Source organism: Meriones unguiculatus, chromosome 7 (assembly GCF_030254825.1).
Source record: "Meriones unguiculatus strain TT.TT164.6M chromosome 7, Bangor_MerUng_6.1, whole genome shotgun sequence".
NCBI classification, from domain to species: Eukaryota; Metazoa; Chordata; class Mammalia; order Rodentia; family Muridae; genus Meriones; species Meriones unguiculatus.
This window is the reverse complement of record NC_083355.1, coordinates 48,217,117-48,232,218: the sequence shown is the minus strand read 5'-3', so window position 1 is coordinate 48,232,218 and position 15,102 is coordinate 48,217,117. Positions and strand designations below refer to the sequence as shown.

Here is a 15,102-nt window from a genome sequence, read left to right as displayed (position 1 = left end):
ACTGATAGACTAAGATCAGAAAGGAGAGGAGAACCTCCCCTATCAGCGGACTTGGAGAGTGGCATGCAAGCAGAGGGAGGAGGGAGGATGGGATTGGAAGGGGAGGAGGGAGGGGCTTATGGGGGGATGCAGAATGAATAAAGTGTAATTGATGAAAAATTTAAAATAAAAAAAAAAGAAAGAAAAGAAAAAAAAAAGAAAAAGTTGCCAGGGGGAGGTGATCAAAAAAGCAGGCCACAGAGTCCATGTCAGAGACAGCCCCTGCTCCCCTTACTAGAGAATTCTCATAGAGACTGAGCTGCCTGAGGGCTACATCTGAGTAGGAGGTCTAGGTCTTCTCCATGCATGGTACTTGGTTGATTCATCAGTCTCTGCAGGACCCTTTGAGCCCAGATTTTTTTGCTGTTTGTGGAGCTCCTGCCCACTACAGGTCATTCTCTCTTCCTCTTCTACTATAGGATTCCCTGTACTCTATTCAAAGTTTGGCTGTGAGTCTCAGTATCTGCTTCGATACCCTGATGGGTAGAGTCTTTCAGAGGACCCCTACTGAAGGCTCCTGTCCTGTTGCCTGTCTTCTACTTCTGATGTCTATCTTGTTTGTTCTTCTGAATGAGGATTATGCCTCTTTCCTAGAGTACTCCTTGTTGTTTAGCTTCTTTAGGACTACAGGGTTTAGTACATTTATCCTTATGGCTCTTATCCACTTATAATTAAATATATACATGTGTGCTTTCCTGCTTCTGGGTTACCTCACTCAGGGTGATCTGTTCTATTTCCTGCCATTTGCCTATAATTTTCATGATTTTTCTTGCTTTTAATTGGTAAGTGCTATTCCATTGTGTTCCCTTGAAAGGAAAGCAGGGGCTGGCTCTTTAATCAACCACCCCATGCAAGGTGGCCTAACTAGGCCACAGAGAAAAAGGATTCAGGCAATCCTGATAAGACCTGATAGGCTATGGTCAGAGAGGAGGGCCTCCACTATCAGTGGACTAAGGGAGGGACAAAGGCGGAGAAGAGGAAAGGAGGGTAGGACCTGGAGGAGATGAGGTAATACAGGTGAATAAATTGTAATATTAATAAAAATGTATAATTTTTAAAAAATGAAAACTTAATTACTAATTGGTTCATGATAGCATAAGATGATAATATCTTTAGTGACATCAACAATGTCTTCTTTTACATTACATTTCTTTTTCTTTCTTTCTTTTTCTTTTTTTTGATATTTTTAACTTTTATTAATTACACTTTATTCCTTTTGTATACCCCCCATAAGCCCCTCCCTCCTCCCCTCCTGATCCCACCCTCCCCCCTTTCTGCATTCATGCCTCTCCCCAAGTCCACTGATAGGGGAGGTCCTCCTCTCCTTCTTTCTGATCTTTTTTTTTTTGTTGTTCTTCTCAATGCAGTTTATTCAGGAACCTTGAACAATCATCTAACCCTGGGGAAAGCCAGCCCACAGCTTAAAATAGCCTCTGGGTAGCCAACCCCAGCGTGCCACATGGGCAGTGCAGATAGATCCACATACATGAAAGCAAGGCAGATCCTCAGCCTTAGCCAAATATGGAGTTGTTTGTGACAGAGAGCACTCACCATCGGGAAGGTGGAAGGCAAAAACCAGCTCCATCTTTAAGGCACGGCATTACGCAGCTCTCTACAGTTCCCCCTTTTTGTTTTAGATGCATCAGGCAAGAGTAGAGGTCTGATCTCTGATATTAGAAATAAATTGGGACTTTGTACTAATGTTCACTTAGGTGTCATCCACGCAAAGAGCATCAGACTCTTCCGATACCTTTTTCTCAGAGGCTAGACCTGGAGCATCAACCCGCATACAATCAGACATGGTCTTCTGTGGGTCAAAAGCAGCTGACCATGAGTGCAGTGCTTAGCCTCACATCCTGAGCGTATCATTTTAGCTTTTTATGGTAGCCAACCATGCTTGGGGAGACTGTCCTGCTTCAATGGTTGTAAAGGCCTAAATGATCTTGGCTGCATTACACTGTTGTGAGACTCTAATCTTGCATATACACCACAGGCAAACCAAGGAGACCAACACCAGAAGGCCTGCTAACGCTCCCATGCCCGCCCATTCCTTCAGATGATTCAAAGCTGCAGCAATCCATGACGATAATCCTGTGGATAGTCCTGCGTCCACTCTGGTAGAATTTGCTGTAACAGTGGCCACTCTCAGCTGTTCCGTCATAGTATCGAATTCTTCAGTCCAGTTACCTAAAATATAGCTAGACAATTGTTTAGACAGATTTGCAGCATGGGAAAAAATTCTCATGTTGTATGCTAGTGACACAAAGTCCAGCATACTTCCAATGACAGCCAAGTTGAGCGATTTGCCATAGGGTATCAATTTGCTCCTGCACGAGGTCAATCCTCTGATTGAACACCATCAAGTCTCCTGTTAGTTGAGCATTAATTCCTTTTTGTATATCTATAGCATGAGCTACATTGGCTAAAAGATTATTTAGGGTCTGAGCAGTCTGCATAGTATGACTCATGGCTAATGCCGCGGTGATAGCTCCAACAGCCACCAATGAGATGGCAGTAACAATGGAGGCTGTAATTCCAAGATCCCTTTTCTGTCTGAAGAGAGTCATAGCATGAGGGGCATCAACAGGCACAGGCACCCAGCGAGGCATGCGAGTAACCAGGGCATACCTAAATTCACTAGCATTCCAGCATTGGGCAAAAAAGCAAGTATCATTACCACAATTACTTGGCTCTATCTGGCTAACGATGGATAAAAAATGGGGGTTATAAACAAACAGGTGTGGACTTATAGGAAATATTATGAGAAGCCTTAACCCCCTCGTTGGAACATCCTGCATCAGTTCTAGAACTAGCAGTGGTGGTGTCCGAGGTCTGAGTAGGTTCAGGAGACCATTGCCCCCAGGGGCAAGACGTGCTCCAAGTAAGTTGACTAACTCCATGCTTTCCTCCACTTTTGAAAGTCATTTGAGGTTCTTAAATTATCTTTTCTTTTTTTTTCTTTTTTTTTTTTAATTTTTCATCAATTACACTTTATTCATTCTGCATCCCCCCATAAGCCCCTCCCTCCTCCCATCCAGATCCCACCCTCCCTCTCCTTTCTGCATGCATGCCACTCCCCAAGTCCACTGATAGGGGAGGTTCTCCTCTTCTTTCTGATCTTAGTGCATCAGTTCACATCAAAAGTGGCTGCATTGTCCTCTACTATGGCCTGGTAAGGCTGCTCCCCCCCAGGGGGAGGTGATCAAAGAGCAGGCCAGTCAGATTATGTCAGAGGCAGTCCCTCTTCACATTACTATGTAACCCACTTGCAGACTGAGCTGCCATGGGCTACATCTGTGCAGGAGTTCCAGGTTATCTCCATGAATAGTCCTTGGTTAGAGTATGAGTCTCTGGGAAGTTCCCTGTGTTCAAATTTTCTTGTTTTGTTGCTCTCCTTGTGGAGACCCTGTCCTCTCCAGCTCTTACTATTTCCCACTTCTTACATAAAATTCTATTCACTCTGCCCAACAGTTGCCCATCAGGCTCATCATCTCCTTTGATAGTCTGTAGGGCAAAGGCTTTCAGAGGCCCTCTATGGTAGGTTCCTAGGTTGTTTCCTGTTTTCTTCTTCTTCTGATGTCCATCCTCTTTGCCTTTCAGGATGGGGATTGACCGTTTTAGTTAGGGTCCTCTCTCTTGCTTAGTTTCTTTAGATGTACAGATTTTAGTGGATTTGTCCTATGTTGTATGTTTATATGAGTGAGTATATACCATGTGTGTCTTTTTGCTTCTGGGACAACTCACTCAGGATGATCCTTTCCAGGTCCCACCATTTACCTGTAAATTTCATGATTTCCTTATTTTTCATTGCTGAGTAATATTCCATTTTGTAGATGTACCACAGTTTCTGCATCCATTCTTCAGTTGAGGGGCATCTGGGTTGTTTCCAGCTTCTGGCTATTACAAATAAAGCTGCTACAAACATGGTTGAGCAAATGTCCTTTTTGTGTACTTGAGCCTCTTTTGGATATATGCCCAGGAGTGGTATGGCTGGATCTTGAGGAAGTGCTATTCCTAGTTGTCTGAGAAAGCGCCAGATTGATTTCCAGAGTGGTTGTACAAGTTTACATTCCCACCAGCAGTGGAGAAGGGTTCCCCTTTCTCCACAACCTCTCCAGCATGTGTTGTCACTTGAGTTTTTCATCTTGGCCATTCTGATGGGTGTAAGGTGAAATCTCAGGGTTGTTTTGATTTGCATTTCTCTAATGGCTAATGAGGTTGAACATTTCTTTAAGTGCTTCTCTGCCATTTGATATTCCTCTGTCGAGAATTTTCTGTTTAGCTCTGTTCCCCATTTTTTAAGTGGATTACTTGGTTTGCTGCTTTTCAACTTCTTGAGTTCTTTATATATACTGGATATGAGTCCTCTGTCAGATAAAGGGTTGGTGAAGATTCTTTCCCAATCTGTAGGCAGTCGCTTTGTTTTGATGACGGTGTCCTTTGCTTTGCAGAAGCTTTTCAGTTTCATGAGGTCCCATTTATTGATTGTTGATCTTAGAGCCTGTGCTGTTGGTGTTCTGTTCAGGAAGTTTTCTCCTGTACCAATGAGTTCTAGGGTATTCCCCACTTTTTTTTCTAGTCGATTTAATGTGTCTGGTTTTATGTTGAGGTCTTTGATCCACTTGGACTTCAGTTTTGTGCAGGGTGATGAGGATGGATCTATTTTCATTTTTCTACATGTAGACATCCAGTTGGACCAGCACCATTTGTTGAAGATGCTATCTTTTTTCCATTGTATGATTTTGGCGTCTTTGTCAAAGATCAGGTGTCCATAAGTGTGTGGGTTTATTTCTGGGTCCTCTGTTCGGTTCCATTGATCCACAATTCTGTGTCTATGCCAGTACTGTGCAGTTTTTAAAACTGTTGCTCTATAGTACAACTTAAGATCAGGGATGGAGAAACCTCCAGAAGATCTTTTATTGTAGAGGATTGTTTTAGCAATTCTGGGTTTCTTGTTATTCCATATGAAGTTGAGAATTTTTCTTTCTCAAGGTCTGTAACGAATTGTGTTGATAATTTGATGGGAATTGTATTGAATCTGTAGATTGCTTTTGGGAAGATGGCCATTTTTACTATGTTAATCCTATCAAGCCATGAGCATGGGAGATCTTTCCATCTTCTCATATCTTCTTCTAATTCTTTCTTCAGAGATTTGAAATTTTTTTCATACAAGTCTCTGACTTCCTTGGTTAGGGTTACTCTGAGGTACCTTATGTCATTTGTGGCTATTGTGAAGGGTGTTGTTTCCCTAATTTCTTTCTCAGCCCTTTTGTCTTTTGTATACAGGAGGACTACTGATTTTTTTTTGAGTTAATTTTGTATCCGGCCACTTTGCTGAAGGTGTTTATCAGCTGTAGGAGTTCCCTGCTAGAGTTTTTGGGGTCACTCACGTATACTATCATATCATATCATCTGCAAATAGTGATAATTTGACTTCTTCTTTTCCAATTTGTATCCCCTTGATCTCCTTCAACTGTTTTATTGCTCTAGCACGGACTTCCAACACTATGTTGAAGAGATATGGAGAGAGTGGGCAGCCTTCTCTTGTCCCTGATTTCAGTGAGATTGCTTTAAGTTTCTCTCCGTTCAGTTTGATGTTGGCTATAGGTTTGCTGTATATTGCCTTTACTATGTTTAGATATGTGCCTTGTATCCCTGATTGCTCCAATACTTTAAACATGAATGGATGTTGGATTTTGTCAAATGCTTTTTCAGCATCTAGGGAGATTATCATGTGGTTTTTTTCTTTCAATTTGTTAATATGGTGGATCACATTGATGGATTTCTGTATGTTGAACCACCCCTGCATACCTGGGATGAAGCCTACTTGGTCATGGTGGATGATATCTTTGATGTGTTCTTGTATTCGGTTTGTGAGTATTTTGTTGAGTATTTTTGCATCAATGTTCATAAGGAAGATTGGCCTGAAGTTCTCTTTTCTTTTTGGGTCTTTGTGAGGTTTAGGTACCAAGGTGACTGTGGCTTCATAGAATGGGTTTGGTAATGTTGCTTCTGTTTCTATTTTGTGGAATAGTTTGAAGAGAATTGGAGTTAGCTCTATTGTGGATGTCTGGTAGAATTCTGCGCTGAAACCATCAGGTCCTGGGCTTCTTTTGGATGGGAGACTTTCAATGACTGCTTCTATTTCCTTGGGGGATATAGGACTATTTAATTGATTTACCTGGTCCTGATTTAGCTTTGGTAAGTGGAATTGATCAAGAAAATTGTCCATTTCATTTAAATTTTCAAATTTTGTTGGGTATAGACTTTGAAGTAAGTCCTAATGATTGCTTGGATTTCCTCAGTGTCTGTAGTTATGTCCCCCTTTTCATTTCTGATTTTGTTGATTTGGATGGTGTCTCGCTGCCTTTTAGTTAGCTTGGCTAAGGGTTTGTCTATCTTGTTGATTTTCTCAAAGAACCAGCTCTTGGTTTCATTGATTCTTTGAATTGTTTTATTTGTTTCTAATTGATTGATTTCAGCCCTGAGTTTGATTATTTCCAGCCGTCTGCTCCTTCTTGGTGTGTCTGCTTCTTCTTTTTCTAGGGTTTTTAAGTGAGCCATTAAGTTGCTTGAATGCGCTGTCTCAAATTTCTTTGTGAAGGCACTTACTGCTATGAACTTTCCTCTGAGCACTGCCTTCATTGTTTCCCACAAGTTTGGGTATGTTGTGTCTTCATTTTCATTGAGTTCTAGGAAGATTTTAATTTCTTTCTTTATTTCTTCCCTGACCCAGCTGTCATTTAGTAGCAAGTTGTTCAGTTTCCATGTGCGTGTAGGCTTTTTGCTATTTCTGTTGTTACTGAGGTCCAGCTTTATTCCGTGATTATCAGACAGGATACAAGGGATTATTTCAATCTTCTTGTATCTGTGGAGGCTTGCTTTGTGACCAACTATGTGGTCTATTTTGAAGAAGGTTCCATGAGGTGCTGAGAAGAAGGTAAATTCTTTTGTGTTTGGTTGTAAGGTTCTGTAAAAGTCTGTTAGGTCCATTTGATTCATGACCTCTTCCAGAGATATTGTTTCTTTGTTTAATTTCTGTTTTGTTGACCGGTCCTTTGTTGAGAGTGGGGTGTTGAAGTCTCCCACTATTAGTGTGTGGGGATCTATGTGTGGTTTAAGTTTTATCAATGTTTCTTTCACAAATGTGGGTGCCCTTGTATTTGGGGCATAGATGTTCAGGATTGTGATGTCTTCTTATTAGAATTTTCCCTTGATGAGTATGAAGTGTCCTTCCCCATCTCTTTTCATTAATTTTGGTTGAAAGTGTATTTTACCAGATATTAGAATGGCTACTCCTGCTTGCTTCTTGCATCCATTTGCTTGAAAAGCTGTCTTCCATCCCTTTACCCTCAGGTAATGTCTATCTTTGTGACTTAGGTGTGTTTCTTGTATAGAACAGATTGCTGGGTTTTGTTTACACATCCATTCTGTTAGTCTGTGTCTTTTTATTGGAGAATTAAGTCCATTGATATTGAGAGAGATTAATGACCAGTGGCTGTTAGATCCTTTGAATTTGATGTTGGCTGTGGTCATACGGTTGTGTGCTTGGTTGCTTTTTGTTTTACTGTAGTGGGGTTATTTATTTCCTGTGTTTTCTTGAATGTAGCTAGTTTTCTTGTTTTGTATTTTCCCTTCCAGTGTCTTCTGTAATGCTGGATTTGTATGTAGGTATTGTTGAAATTTGTTTTTGTCATTGAATATCTTGTTTTCTCTGTCTATGAGGACTAAGAGTTTTGCAGGGTATAGTAGCCTGCACTGACATCTGTGTTCTCTTAGGGTCTGCATGATATCTGTCCAGGCCCTTCTGGCTTTCATAGTCTCTGTTGAAAAGTCAGGTGTGATTCTAATGGATTTGCCATTATATGTTACTTGGCCTTTTTCTCTTGCAGCTTTTAGTATTTTTTCTTTGTTCTGTATACTTACGGTTTTGATTATTATGTGGCGGGAGGATTTTCTTTTCTTGTCTAATTTGTTGGGTGTTCTATAGGCCTCTTGTATTCTTATTGTCCTCTCCTTTAAGTTGGGGAAATTTTCTTCAATGATTTTGTTGAAAATATTTTCTGGGCCTTGGTGCAGGGAATCTTCTTTTTCCTCTATTCCTATTATTCTTAGGTTTTGTCTTTTTATGTTGTCTTGAATTTCTTGGACGGTCTGTGTCAGGAATTTTTTAGATTTAACATTTTCTTTGACAGATACATCTATTTCTTCCATTGTATCTTCCACACCTGAGATTCTTTCTTCCATTTCTTGTAGCCTATTGGTTATGCTAACCTCTGTAGTTCCTGCTTTCTTCCCTAAGTTCTTTCTCTCCACAATTTCTTCCATTTGTGTTTTTTTTTTTTTAAATTTTTCCAATTCTATCTTCAGGTCTTGAGCTATTTTGTTGGTTTCCTTCCCCTGTCTGACTGTATTTTTATGTTTTTCCTTCAATTCCTTCAGCTGTTTGTTTGAACAATCCACTGTTTATTTTATTTCATTCAGTGATTTAAGCATTTCCTCTCTAAAGGCCACATACTGTTTGCCTGTAGCTTCTTCTATTTCTTTTCATATATTATTTGTTTCCTCTGTTATCATCTTCTTGAGCATAGATGTTAGGTCATCTCCTTGAATTTCAATTATGCTGGGGTGTCTAGGGCTATTTGCCCCTGGATAACTGGGTTCTGGAGATGCCATATTGCTCTGGCTTTTGTTGGTTGAACTTTTACGCTGTCCTCTACCCATTGGGCTATCTTAGGTGTTTGAAGTTAGTTTCTGGTTGTTCCTGGACTGTTGTAGTGGAGAGAATCAGGAAGATGGGTTTTCCTGAAGGAAGCCTTCCCAGCTTTTTGGGTATAGTCACTGGATGTCCGGTGTTTTTCAGGAGTTGCTACAGCTCACCTCAGGCACAGAGACCTGGGTGGTAACTGTGGTCCTTATTAGTTGAGAGGGCTCTCCTCTCACCAGAAGAATTCCTGGAGACAGCTGCCCTCCTTCTGGGTTTCTTGCTGTAAATTTAGTTATCAGCTGCTGTAACCTGTGTGTCCCGTGGTTTGGTTGGTTTTGTTAGGGATAACTGGTTTCCCCTTGGAGCAGTATCTGGGGGTTGATCTCAGGTTGCCCAGGCTTTTGTAGGTCTGAGATTGGGGCTCTGTGCCCCAGAACCCAAGAGGTAATCTGTGGCGGGTGAGTACTGCTCTGTGTCTTGGGGCACACAGTTCTGTCTCTAAGGAGTAGTTGGTACAAAGCAGGCCTCTGGGCTGGTGGAGCGTGAGCCCACCTGCTAGTCTGCGGGAGCTGAGTTTCCAATCACTCTGTGCTCCCTGTTTGGGCCCAGATCTGTGATGGCTGAGTGTACTTGCCTGTTTGCGATCTGCAGTCTGCTAGACTTTCCCTAGGTGACCCCAGCAGCAAGGTTTTTTCCTTCTCTGTGGGGTCCTCTCCGGACAGGGGTTCCCAGTCCCTGTTGTACTGGGGCGTGCAGCTTGTCTGTACCGCTGAGCTGAGCGTGCAGCTCTCCGTGGGAGGCAGGAGCTCAGCTGTGATGGTGGTGGGCAACCGCCGTCCCAGAGACCTTCTGGGGAAAGACTGGGTGACCCACGATCAGACCTGCAACCTTGCTTCCCCGTGGGGTCCCCCCTCGACTGGGACTCCCAGCCTCAGGCACCTTTGTGCCCACAGATCAGCCTGGGAAAGTGATGGGGACGAGCAGGCTTAAGGCACCAGCCTGGATACCCAAAGTCGCGCCACCAGAGATCTCTTCCGGGTTCTGGCTGGGCAGCCGAGAGTGGACCCGACCAATTCCCATGCCATGGGAGCCTCCCCTCACCTGGGAAACACGACCGCTGTGGTTTCAGGGCCCAGAGTTCAGTCTCCTGGTCGCTGCAGGGAGAGTGCTGTCCTGCTTCTCAGACGCGGTGCTCTCCCGGCACCGCCATCTTGGTTCCCCCCTACATTTCTTATTTAAACTAAACTTTCTTGTCTCAACTAACCTAATATTATCCTAAAGCAAATATATATATATATATATATATATATATATATATATATATACGCATGAAACACACAGGGAATTTACATTTTATATATATATATAAGGTAGAATTATGTCAATCATGATCTTTACCATTATAAATTAGGCATAAGGTAAGTAATTATAAATGTAAATTTTTAAACCTTTGGTTTTAATTTATTTAAAAAATGTTAATTACCTTCTAATTGATGTTTTACACTGTGCTGCTTAAATAGGATATTGTCTCTGCCCTGGAACTAAATTACTTCCTATATCAATTTCTAATTGAAGAGAATATTTTTCCCTGTAAATCAAGAAGCTGAACAAACAAAAGAATTAAGATTATACACTTGAGTATACTACTGATTTTATAGCTTGTATATATAGTTTCAGTTTTGTGAGACTATGAGAAGCCAGAGGCCAGAACTGCATGACTGCAGTTCCTGAGTTGGCAGGCTGATACAAGAGGATTGTGAATGGGTAAGACTGTGTTTCATAGTAAGACTTGGTTTCTAAGCAAATAAGTAAATGAATAAATAAATCATTTGAAAGAATATCTTCACTTCTCACAAAGGAAATACAGACAAGGCAAACATCAGAAATTTGTAACCATTCTATTTAATTTCATTCCTTTATTTGGAGGCTAATTCTTGCTATGTAGCCTAGATGGACTGTAAGTGCCTAGTTTGATTTGTCAGGCCTCAGAATTTATAATTATCTGCTTCCTTCAGCCTTGCAGTCTAGACATTAGTGGCAAGCACCAATGCACCTCACTGGACCCACATTTTATACATTATGTTAAGGAATACTAACAAAATTTTACACTTATGATGCAGTCATATAGATGACAGTAAATGCATAAGAGGTCCTGGCATCTTTGTCCAGGACTGAAATCTTTAATACGTCTCCCAATTCTCAATCCTTATTCATCACATTCACTTTTTTGTTCCAAGAAATCTAGGAAGAAGAAGAAAATAAAGGCTCAATTTTCTCTCTTAGGGGAAGTTATGCAGAATTTTCAACCTCGGTGGGAAATGATTCAATTAGTCCTACAGAAATTTGAAGTGTCAGGGTGGGTTGGTGCCCTTTGGGATCTCCCCTTCACTGAGGGGAGAGGGTGGAGAGGGGTTCTGAGAGTGGGACTGGGAGGAGAGGGGGGAAGGACCATGATCAGCCTGCAAAGTGATCAAATAAATAGATAGATAAATAGATGGAAAAATAAAATATAGATACATATTTACACTAGTGAAAATTGAATAGACTCATTTCTATCTTTACTATGTGTAGACAACTAAGACTCCCAATTTATTAATCAGCAATTGTGTTTCGGTGTCCCAGTCCAGAATCCCACTTACTTCCTGCCTTTGTTCCTAGCCAAGGACCTCTTATGGTAGATCATAATGTAGTATAACTGATTTCTGTAGACTCTTCAGATGTCCCCATACAAACACAAATTGATGTGTCAGAATATAGTGGAAAATATTAGAACATCCTCTAACATTAAGCAGACATAAATTTTTAGAAAGAAGACATAAAAATCAGTACCTCAGACTCATGAATGAATAATCATGCCTCTTTTAGTATCTCATATTTAATGACAATTGTAGTAATATTTTTACTTTAGTGTAACCATTAACCATTTCATTGAATACTAAATATTTATTAGAATTTACACTCAAACATTTACATGATGATGATAAGCATCTTCATTTTTTAGACAAATTTTATCTTTATGTTATATGTGTACATTCATGTAGTGCCATGGAGGCCAGCAGAGGATGCTTGATCCTCTGAAAATGGAGTTCCGGTGGTTGTGATCAACCTCATATGGGTGCATAAGATAAACCCCCAGCATCCTGAAGAGCAGCAGGAGCTGTTAACTCCTGATGCAGTTCTTCGACCTTTGATCACCACCTTCCTTGAATAATAATAATAAACGTAAGAATGATAATAAAACTAGAAAAAGAAATGTAAAGAGTCATTCAACTGTAATTTTCACCAAATTCTGTAAATGGATCAAAGGCATAACACAATCTGGAAAATCTTTAAGGCAATTAATCTATCCTCCATAAAGGCATTAGGGATTTGATGAATTTAGTATTATTGGTTATGAGTGACATTGAGTAGATAAACTAAAGTGACATATGTAAGAGAGATTCTTGACATTTCAATGTAATGACACTGGCATGGCAAAGGAGATAAATCACAATTAGTAAATATTAGGTATTAAAATATGACTTCATTCTATTTAGGGAGAAATAAAGACTATTTCTCATAACTTTGTAACAATAAACACAATATCTAGATGACATTGATTCCTAAAACTCATAAACTCTTGTCTTTTTAAAGGTAATAAATAATTTATATTATAATAGTTTTCAGTTTTCATTATTATTATTATTATTTATTAAAATTTATTCACTTTGTATCCTGGTTGTGCTCCCCTCCTCATCTCCTCATCCCACCCATCCTCTCCCTCTGCCCCCAAATCCCTTCCCTAGTCCACTGATAGGGGAGGTCCTCCTCCTTTACTATCAGACCCTAGTCTGTCAGGTCTCATCAGGACTGTCTGGATCCTCTTTCTCTGTGGCCTAGTAAGTCCACCTCGCCAGGGGGAGTTGAACAAAGAGCGTGCAGCCAAGTTCATGCCAGTGGCTGCCCCTACTCCCCTTACTAGGGAACCCACGTGGAGACTGAGCAACGGTCTAGATCCTCTTCATGCATGGTCCTTGGTTGATTCATCTGACTCTGCAGGACCCCTGGGCCCAGACTTTTGCCTCTGTGTTCTCCTTGTGGAGCTCCTGTCCCTTCAGGTCTTTCTGTCTCCCGCTTCTTCCCTAAGATTCCCTGCACTCTGCCCAGATATCTCCATCCCTGATCTCAAGCTATACTATATATTATATTATTTACTATTAGAAAGAACACATTTGTAGTGAGGTTACAGTTCTGCAAGTATTTTATAAAGTGACTTCACATTATCACCCTCAGGTTGATGAGGACCATTCATGAATCACCAGTCTTTCAGAAAGAGAGACAAATGTGAATTCCTACTCTTGGCATCACTTCCTATGTCGGTTGGCAGCTTTGTATTTTTTTCCAAGTTCACTGGAATTTTCTGTCATATAGATACTTGCAAATAACCATCATATATGTATTTCAAATTTATTTTAGTTAGCACAAAACTTGATTCTGCCCAAATCACTTTTTTAAATTTATCAGGCACATGGAGAATACAGTGATATCTCAATTTTTATTTCATTCCATTTTGCCCAAAGTAGCTAGAGAAATTTGTTTGTTTTACTCTTTGGAGTGTTTTTTTAACTTTCCTTACATTTTTGTGAATTTATTTTTATTTTTATTTAATTTTTTATATACTTATTTATTACGATTTATTCACTCTATATCCCAGCTGTAGCCCCCTCACTCATCTCCTCCCAGTCTCAGCCACCCTTCCTTTTCTCCCCCATGTCCTTTCCCTAGTCCCCTGACAGGAGAGGACCCCTCCCTTCTATATGATACTAACCTATCGGGTCTCATCGAGGCTGGTAGCATTATCTTCCTCTTTGGCCTGGCAATACCGCACCCTCCAGGGGGAGATGATCAAAGAGCCAGCCACTGTCATGTCATGTCAGAGACATCCCTTTTACCCCTTACTAGGGAAACCTCTTGAAAAATGATAAGCCAATGGGCTTTCTGTGAACGGGGGTCTAGTCTTCTCCATGCATGGTTGGAGTATCAGTCTCTGCAGCCACCCCCCCTCCCCAGGGCCCAGGTATTTTGGCTCTGTTGTTCTCCTTGTGGAGTTCCTGACCTCTCCAGGACTATCTATCTTCCTCTTCTTCCATAAGTATCCCGGCACTCTGCCCAAAGTTTGGCTATGAGTCTCAATATCTCCTTCGATACGCTGGTGGGTAGAGTCTTTCAGAGGTCCTCTGTGGAAGACTCCTGTCCTGTTCTTTGTCTTCTCCTATCTCCGATGTCTATCCTGTTTGCCCTTCTGAATGAGGATTAGGATCCTCATTGTTGCTTGGCTTCTTTAGAACTATAGATTTTAGTATGCTTATCCTATATTATATAACTAATATCCACTTATATGTGATTGTATATCATATGTGTCTTTCTATTTCTGGGTTACCTCACTCAGTGTGATCTTTTCTAGTTCCCACCATTTGCCTGCAAATTTCATGATTTCCTTGTTTTTAATTGCTAAAGATTTTTACCAACCCTATATCTGACAGAGGGCTAATATCCAGAATATATAAAGAACTGAAGAAGTTAAACACCAACAAACCAAAGTAATCCAATTAAAAAATGGAGTACAGAGCTAAAACAAGAATTCTCAACATAGGAATTTCTAATGGCAGAAAAACACTTAAAAAAATGCTCATCATGCTTAACCATTTGGGAAATGAAAATCAAAACAAACCTGAGATTTTATCTCACATCATTCAGAATGGAAAAACAAAAACAAAAACAAAACAACAACAAAAAAAAAAAACTTAAGGGATGATGCATGCTGGAGAGGATATGGAGAAAGGGGAACCCTCCTCCATTGCTGGGACTGTAAATTTGTATAACCACTTAAAAAATCAATCTGGAGCTTTCTCAGAAAATTAGGAATACTGCTACCTCAAGATCCAGTTATACCACTCCTAGGCATATACCCAAAAGATCCCCCCCCCAATTCAGTGAGGTCATTTGCCCAACTATTTTCATAGCAGCTTTATTTGTAATAGCCAGAATCTGGGAACAACCTTGATGTCCCTCAACAGAGGAATGGATATAGAAATTGTGGTACATTTATACAATGGACTACTACTCAGCATTTTTCTTGTAAATTTCACATGCACCCCAATTACACTCATATCCAAATTTATACATATCTTTCCTCTGCCCTTGACATCTCTCCCTGCAAAGAAAACAAACAGAAAGTTAAAAATTAAAAAAAAAAAAAACAACCAACAAAAATACCTTGCTCTGGAAGATGAGGTGTGATACACAGTATACCCTTTTGCTCAAAATGGTTTACTTGCAAATGTTCGCTGGGAAGAGTCATTGTTCTGGTTTGAAGT

General features: G+C 40.5%; 1 protein-coding gene across 1 annotated transcript in view; it reads right to left on the bottom strand.

Annotated features, from left to right (window-relative positions):
• Positions 1-15,102, bottom strand: part of LOC110543637 (olfactory receptor 10AG1-like) — a 186,092-nt gene that overhangs the window by 22,582 nt on the left and 148,408 nt on the right. The window lies entirely within an intron of this gene.